Below are 9,443 nucleotides of genomic sequence, written 5' to 3'. Positions count from 1 at the left end.
TATGGATCACAGAAGTCTCAATTCAACAACCCATAATTAATTTGGAGAAAAATCTTACTCTTTTATCTGTAATTATTATTATCCACCTAATAATTAATAATAACTAAATTAAATTTATGAAAAGATTATCCTACATTTAAATTTATGAAAAGATTATTATAAAATAGAAAAATAAAAAACCTAATAAATAAATAAATTGATTAAAAGTTAAATGAAATTTGTAAATTGCCTATAAAATTAATAACATCCGTTGACGTTTAGAGTCCTGATTAAAATTTGCGATCATCAAAGGGGTGCAGGATGATGCCGTTTTGACTACGACGCAGTGGAGAAGACGTAGCAGCCGTTTTGACTACGATGCAGTGGAGAAGACGTAGCAGTCACCATGGATTTGCCATCGGAAGCTGCCCGCGAAAAGTACACACCAGAAGACAAGACGCACACGGCGATACCCCTTTCGTTTGTCCATCTCATGGATTTCTCAATTTTCATTTTCTGATGTGGAAAATTTGTTGTGGGTATTATAATTAGGGGCTGGCCAATGAGACATTAACCTCAGCAAGCAATTCATGCTTGCACTTGGATACCAGCTATCCTGTTTGAGCTGGGTGAGCAGCGGCCATTTGTTGAGATTAGGCAGGTACAGGATTGTGTTTGAAACGACAGGAGAGCACTGATTAAGCCATGACAATTTTTGGGTGTTTGGGCTTGCTATGGCTCATGCTACTCATTCTCCAACTCATATGCCTCAGTTCGTCCCAGACCATTTCTCAAGGAAATGATGTACAGTGTCTTCTGACTACTTACAAGGAATTGAAGGACCCTCAAGGGAACCTCTACACCTGGAACTTCGCGAACACTACCCAGGGTTTTATTTGCAATTTTCTGGGAATTACTTGTTGGCATAATGATGATAACAAAGTGCTGTCAATTTCTCTTCAAGGTATGGGGATTCAAGGTGAGTTTCCATCTGGAGTACAGTACTGCAAGAGTATGACGAGCTTGACTCTCTCTCAAAACAGTCTTACGGGTACCATTACCAAGGAGCTCTGCCATTGGCTTCCTTTTCTGGTAACCATTGATCTCTCCCAGAACAAGTTTACGGGACCTATTCCTGTTGAGCTTCATAATTTCACATACCTCGATATCCTCCACCTGAATGGAAATCAACTTACAGGGGAAATTCCCTGGCAATTGACACGGCTCGACCGTCTCAAGGACTTCAATGTAGCAAACAACGAAGTTGTCTTTAGTGCGATTTTTTGGAAGTTTTTCTGGTGGGTTTTTCCGATCAAATTTCTCTAAAATTCGGCAATAATTTATTGAAATCACAAGCTTGATGGGTAATCCCTTTACAATCAAAGTGTCTTGGGGTTTTTTGAGAGCGCTGAATCCAAATATGCAATGAAAAAACCAGTTTGAATAACACAAAACAAGATTTCACTTCAAATTTTTCCGCCGGATTCCGGCAACGGAATCTCCAAAAAATCGCACTAAAGACAACTCCGCAAACAACAAGATTATTGGAAATATACCTTCATTCACTCACAACTTTTCTGCCTCTAATTTTCAGGGTAACCCCGGGCTTTGTGGGTCTCCCCTTTCGAAAGCCTGTGAACCATCGACCAATGGGCAATTAAATCCGATGGCTGTCATGGCTTTTCTCCTCTTCGGCATGGCGTTAATTGTCTGGATTTTTCTTGGTGTTCAGTGGATGATTTCTAAAGCAAAAAGCAGAAGATCTGTCAAAATCCCACCGCCAAGTACCAATGTTCCCAACGATTGGCAGACATATGTCCGAGCTCGGAGATCTGTTAAAGTTTGCTCGTTCGAGAGGCCCATCAGGAAGATGAGATTGGCTGATCTTGTGGCGGTCACTGGCAACTTCAGCAAAGACAATATCGTTTTGCATGGAAGGACATGTATAATCTACAAAGGCAAACTGCCAGATCAATCTTTGCTGGCAGTAAAAAGACTCCGGCCATGTTCAGTACAGACTGAAAAAGATTTCAAGTGCGAGATGAAGGCATTGGCCCACCTGAGGCACCGAAATCTTGTTCCTCTTCTGGGCTACTGCATTGTAGACGAAGAGAAGTTGTTGGTCTACAAATACATGGCCAAGGGAACACTCCTCAATTGCCTCCATGGCGTTCGAGGTGAATAGCATACGCTCGACTTGGCGACGAGACTGAAGATCTGTATAGGCACGGCAAGAGGATTGGCATGGCTTCACCACAGCTGCAATCCGCACGTCGTGCATCACAATATAAGCAGTGGAGTCATCTTTCTGGATGAAAAGTACGAAGCGCACATAAGTGGATTTGGTTTGGCCAGACTTTTGAATGCAGAGGACACTTGTGTTCCCATTTCTTCGTCTGGAGAGGATGATCAGCTTGTGGAGGAGTTTGGGTACGATGCTCCAGAAGTGTGCAGGAACTCGTCTGTTGCGACATTGAAAGGCGATGTGTACAGTTTTGAGATACTTGTGTTAGAGATAGTGACAGGTTTAAGGCCTTGTGAGACGGTAATGGATGAAGAAAGTAGAAGGGAAATGACTTTCCTTGAATGGATACATGGTGGTTTTGCGCGTGAGCGCGATTGTGTAGAGCAGGAGATACAAAACTATTGTGGGAATGAGATCATTGTATCATCAGATGAATGGATACGCCGCCTTTTTGCAGCTGAGGGCATCTGCTGTGTTGAGCCCACAACAGAAAGCTGTGATGACAATCATCAGAGGGGTGTATCATTAGATGAATGGACACGCCGTCTTTATGCAACAGATGAGGGCATCGGTTGTGTAGCACCCGCAACACAAAGCTGCCACGCCAATCAGATCGGTGTGTTCGCTGAGGAAGAGAGTTCAGTAGTTGCAGAGGTGATGCGGGTGGCGTTTCGATGTGTGAATTATAATCTGGATGGAAGGCCTGTTAGCTTTTAGCAACGATTTTATATGCGGAAAAACTTAAAAAATCGTAAAACTTAATGCCCAGAAATATAAATGACCTCCAGCCATTGGTGACGTTCTTGATACAAACCACAGTCCACTTGCTTCTTTACTAAAAACAACGCTCCAGTTTCTATCCAAGAAAAAGAAAAGAATGCAGAAAGTCTGAAGGCACTTCCAAGCTCTGCTCTCTCAGCTAGATGGTGTAAAAAACTGAAGGGGATTGAGATGCTAGCTTGGGGACCAAACAGATAAATTTATAGCCAAGCTTCCATCAAGCTTCTGATGGCTATGTGTCAGGTGTTCCACAGATCAAGGTAGAGAACTCCAGATGGAGTAATGGACCACTTCAGAAGCTCCCAACAAGAAAATTAATTAGCTGCTGTTGATTTCCTTAATTTAAGAAAATTACTGCAGTTGGTTTCCAGAAATTAAGGAAAGACTGCAGTTGGCTTCCACAATTATAGGCAGCAGTTGGTAAACTGCAGTTGGCTTCCACAATTGTAGGCAGCAGTTGGTAAAGAACTTAATGGAGCTTAACATTCTCCCACTTGGTCCATACTTCCAAACTTAATGTCTCAACTTAAAACCCATTGATAATCTGTATTAAGTAATAGATACATGAATCATGGCGATAAGTCCTCTAAAGACGAGTATTATCTTCCATGTATTACTATGTATTTATTCTTATTATAATTTATGTGGCAACAATTTCTTAATGAATAAACCTTATGTTTATTCTTGGTCATTCTTAAATGAATTTTCTCAAATCAACTTAAGGTGCACATAAATATGAGAAAAAAAACATCACAATAATTAAGAATTTCATTAAAATAACATTGTCCATACAATGAGAAACTACATAATGGAACCAAGTCTCATATTCATTACATGATCCTTGAATTTAAATGGTGGCATGCCCTTAGTCAAAGGATCAGCGATCATCAACTTAGTGCTGACGTGCTCAATGACCACTTTCTTTTCTTTAACATGTTCCCTTATAGCTAAATACTTAATGTCGATGTGTTTATTTCGACTCCCACTTTTGTTGTTTTTAGCCATAAAAACAGCAGTTGAATTATCACAATATATTCTCAATGGCTTAGAGATAGAATCCATAATTCTAAGCCCAGAAATGAAACTCTTAAGCCATACACCATGTAAAGTAGCCTCAAAATAGGAGACGAACTCGGCTTCCATAGTGGAAGTGGCAATCAAGGTCTTCTTGGCACTCCTCCATGATACAGCTCCACCGACCATCATAAAAATGTAACCTGATGTTGATTTGTGTGAATCAACACATCCAACAAAGTCAGAATCTGAGTAGCCAATTACTTCCAAGTTGTCCGTCCGTCTATACATAAGCATGTAGTCTTTGGTTCCTTGAAGGTACCTCATTACTTTCTTTGCAGCTCTCCAGTGCTCTAAACCTGGATCACTCTGATATCGTCCCAACATTCCCACAACAAATGCAATGTCAGGTCTTGTGCAGACTTGAGCATACATTAGGCTTCCGACAGCAGAAGCATATGGAATGTTCTTCATTTGTTCCCTTTCAAGGTCGTTCTTCGGGCATTGGTTCAAATTGAACCTATCACCCTTCACAATGGGAGCTATACTTGGTGAACAATCCTTCATCCGAAATCTCTCTAAAATTTTATTAATATAGGTTTCCTGTGACAGACCCAACATGCCTCGGAATCTGTCTCTATGGATCTTAATGCCAATGACATAATATGCATCACCCATATCCTTCATATCAAAATTTTTAAAGAGGAATTGTTTCACCTCATGTAGCAAACCCTTATCATTGGTTGCCAGCAAAATGTCATCCACATATAACACAAGAAAACAAATTTTACTCCCACTAACTTTCAGGTATATACATTGATCCATAATGTTTTCTACAAAACCAAAAGAAGAAATTACATTATGGAATTTCAAATACCATTGGCGGGATGCTTGTTTTAAACCATATAATGACTTCTTGAGCTTGCAAACCAATTGCTCACCATCACTAGAGGGGAATCCTTCATGTTGTTTCATGTAAACCTCCTCCTCTAGATCTCCATTAAGAAAAGTTGTTTTCACATCCATTTGTTGCAACTCCAAGTCAAAATGGGCTACTAATGCCATAATAACGCGCAAGGAATCTTTCTTAGATACAGGAGAAAAAGTCTCTGTGTAGTCGATTCCTTCTTTCTGAGTGAATCCCTTAGCAACAAGTCTTGCCTTGTATCTCTCAATGTTTCCCAATGAGTCTTTCTTTGTCTTAAAGACCCATTTACATCCAATGGCTTTTGCACCATTAGGCAACTCAACAAGATCCCAGACTTCGTTACTCTTTATGGAATTCATCTCTTCCTTCATGGCATTGTACCATAGTTCTGATTCTTTGCAACTCATGGCTTGTGAAAATGACTCGGGATCATTTTTGGCTCCAATGTTGTAGTCATATTCTTGTAGATACACAACATAATCATTAGGAATTGCTGATCTCTTTGGTCTAGTAGATCTTCTTAATGTTGTACCATCATCTTCCTGAGAAGTATGTGGTTCAACTTGTTGTTCAAAAGTTCTTGGCAACTCTTGAACTCCTTGATCTACTGGAATATCGTCAGCAGCTTGTGGAACTTCAACAATTGGTTGTTCAACACCAGTTTGTACTTGAGGGGTGCTATGAACAATAACCAATCTATCACTTGAAGTGGAAGGTTGAGATTCTGAATGATCCTTCTCAGAAACTATGTTTCTGGTTTGATCGCTCCCACTGATCAAGTCATTTTCAAGAAACTTTGCATTTCTTGATTCCATAATCCTAGTGCTGTGATATGGACAATAAAATCTGTAACCTTTAGACCTTTCAGCATATCCAATGAAATACCCACTAATGGTCCTTGGGTCCAGCTTCTTCTCTTGTGGATTATAAATTCTCACTTCAGACGGGCATCCCCAAACGCGCATATGTCGCAAACTCGGTTTCCAACATTTCCATAATTCAAATGGCGTTTTAGGAACTGCCTTGGTTGGAACTTGGTTTAATATATACACTGTCGTCTTAAGTGCTTCAGTCCACAAGGATTTAGGAAGATTGGAGCTGCTAAGCATACTCCGCACCATGTCCAATAATGTTCGATTTCTTCTTTCTGCTACACCATTCTAGTCGGGTGAACCAGGCATGGTGTATTGGGCAACGATCCCATGCTCTTGAAGAAATTTAGCAAATGGCCCAGGTGCTTATCCATCTTCTGTGCATCTACCATAATATTCTCCACCTCTATCTGATCTCACGATCTTAATTTGCTTGCCGCATTGTTTCTCTACTTCAGCCTTAAAGATCTTAAAGGAATCTAATGCTTCGCTCTTTTTATGAAGCATGTAGAGATACATATATTGTGAGTAATCATCTATAAAGGAGATGAAGTATCTCTGACCATGTGAGTCCATGTCTGGACTACATATATCAATATGTATGATCTCTAATATGTCCGAACTCCTATTGGCACCTTTCTTTGACTTGATGGTCTGCTTTCCCTTTATGCAGTCCACACAAGTCTCAAAATCAGTAAAATCCAGAGTATTAAGTACCCCTTTATTTACCAATCTTTTAATTCTTTCTATGGAGATATGACCTAGTCTCCGGTGCCATAATTTAGAAGAATCTTCATTAATAACACATCTTTTAGTGCCAGTGTGAACATGCATTGAATCATAAGTGACATTGTTTTGTAAATTAATGCAGTAAAGACCATTAGACAAAATACCATTCCCAACATAATCAGATTTATAGAATAGACTGAAAGATTTTTCTGAAAAGTTTAAGGAATATTCAAAAGGTACAAGCCTTGAAACTGAAATCAAGTTTCTAGAAAAACTTGGAATATAAAAGGTCTTTTCTAATTCCAAAACAAAACCACTACTTAAAGTTAAATAACATGTTCCTATAGCTTCCACATGCGAGCCCATCTTGTTTCCTGATAAGATGCTTTGCTCACTTCCCACTGGCTTCCTTAGGTTTTGCAAACCCTGCAAGGAATTCGAAATGTGAATTGTTGATCCAGAATCAATCCACCATGTGTTAATATTAACGTTAACCATATTAGATTCATAACAAACAAATGAGATTAAATTACCTTTGTCCGCAAGCCATTTCTGAAATTTGGCGCATTCCTTCTTCATGTGTCCCTTCTTTTTACAAAAGAAACTCTTGGAATCCTTCTTGACATCGGCTTGGGGAGGTACTTTACCTTTCCCTTTCCGATTGTCTTGAGATTTGCCCTTTCCACGCGTTGCCAGCATTGCACTCTCTCCCAGTTCCATCACCAGTCTCTCTTCCTCTTGAACACACATGGTCATGAGTTCATTAATTGACCATTTATCCTTATGTGTGTTGTATGAGATTTTTAAAGGTCTATATTGGTGCGGAAGGGTGTTCAGGATGTAGTGCACTAGGAAGGACTCCGATATATCAACCTCGAGTTTCTTCAATTGAGCCACAGTGTCCCTTATCTGCATGATGTGCTTGCGCACACCTTTCACACTGGTGAGCCTTAGGGATGAGAACTTCATGATTAGGGTGCTTGCTAGTGCCTTGTCAGAAGTGACGAATTGATCATCAATGGCCTTCAACAAGTCTCGGACCTTTTCATGCTGATCAACGGAACCACGAATACCAGCTGAAATTTTAGTCTTAATGAACATCATGCTTAGACGATTAGATCGCTCCCCTCGTTCATAAAGCGTGATGTCCGCTGCAGTGCTGGTATTAGTGAGTGCCGATGGTTCATCTTTCCTAATAGCATAATCTATGTCCATCCACCCTAAATGAAGGAGAATCCTCTCCTTCCAAATCTTATAGTTATCTCCCTTAAGTTCAGGAATGTCACAAAGAATTTCACAGAAATTTGCAGGTTGTACAACTGCATCAAAATTAAAAATCACATGCTTATGTTAAAATTGAGGCTTAATAAACTTTCATGTTTTACCAATGTAAATCATGCTCAAAAATTGAATCTAATGACATAAAAATTGCCTGTGGGCTAAATTTTCAATTCAAACAGATTCAATAAAACTTTATGATAAAACTTATTAATTCATAACTCCTGTGGGTAGGTTATGAAATTTTATCCTAATTAATTACATAAATATAATAAAAATTCCTGTGGGATAAAATTTATTATATTTAGTCTAATTAATTACAATTTAATGTCTAAATAATCTTTATGTGATCTAACCAATCAAAATATATAATTTTATTTAATTAAAGATGTTGTGGCTATTCTCTAATTAATTAAAATTATATGGATCACTAGACATTATTTTTGTTGCATAAACAAAACTTAACCAGAGAGAAAAAATAATGTTTACTGAAAGGAGTAAGTCAAAATGACATTTTAAATAAACTCCATATAACTGTAATAATTCTTCACAAAATCAAAATTAAGGTTAAAGCAGTCAGCATTACCGTAAATGACTGCAAATTGATTGTTCAATTTATAAACAAAACAAAAAATAGACCAGCAAACAAGCTATTTTGCTCACAAGATAAATAAAATTAAAATTAAATTTCAACAACGCTAAATCTGAACTTCATGCGAAATAAACATAGAATCAAAAACTGAATGCCCAAATGAGAAATAAACCATTTCTTATTTCTTCTTTAATTACAAATGTTCATTATTATAAATGTAAGTTCAGCGTAAATTTTACAATAAATATGTAATCAATTATAAAATTTACTTTGCATTGTTGATAAAATTCCCAACTATTTCCAAAAATTAATCTAGCAAGATTTGTTGACCAGACCACATATCAAATAAAAGCACGCATATTAAAATACACGGGCCTGATGCCCATAAAGGAGGCCCTGCCCTCTGGACACATGGGCAAACTTGTAGGCTTTTACCATCTAACACCTCCCAACAATTGTATCGGAACCTTTTGAGGAGGTTGATTTTCTATGAGTAAAACCACAAGCAGCGGGAAATTAAAAGCAATAAGTGGCTTAGTCAACCTGCAAAGTAGGCTTGAACACGTGGACAGGTTGGTCAAGGTTTAAATGGTTTAGTTGATGTGGGGGAGTCAAACATGCCAATATATATGTAACCATATATACATATGGTTATAACCATATGCGATCCATTTGAATTAAACGACATAACCATATAACGTTAAATTAAACGATACAAATAGATCCAAATGGGGGAAGCCCACAGGCTTGACCCCGTGACCTCAACACTCTATATTAAACATGCCAACCAATGTGCCATGGTAATGATCATTAAGACTTTCAGTCAGCACCCAGTAAGGCTTTTAAGGACCAACTCTTCAAAGCATTGGCGTTTCAGTTGAGAATAAAACAAGTCTGATAATTTTCACCATATCCGAGGCTCAAAATAAAAAAATCTTGCGATACCCTAAGAATGGAATAAAGCCACACAGTTAAACCCTTACGTGCTACTTTTGTCCATTCATTCAAGCGTTAGCGTGGAAAGGA

General features: G+C 38.5%; 1 pseudogene; it reads left to right on the top strand.

The window, feature by feature from the left end:
* The first annotated feature begins 684 nt into the window (after positions 1–684).
* On the top strand, positions 685–2,941 carry LOC149262172 (putative inactive receptor kinase At1g27190 pseudogene; annotated as a pseudogene).
* Positions 2,942–9,443: the final 6,502 nt, after the last annotated feature.

The sequence above is a fragment of the Pinus tabuliformis genome, chromosome 6 (assembly GCF_031772625.1).
Source record: "Pinus tabuliformis cultivar Carrire ecotype Pingquan chromosome 6, CPIR1, whole genome shotgun sequence".
In the NCBI taxonomy this organism is placed as follows: domain Eukaryota; kingdom Viridiplantae; phylum Streptophyta; class Pinopsida; order Pinales; family Pinaceae; genus Pinus; species Pinus tabuliformis.
This window is presented reverse-complemented; position numbering and strand designations above follow the sequence as displayed.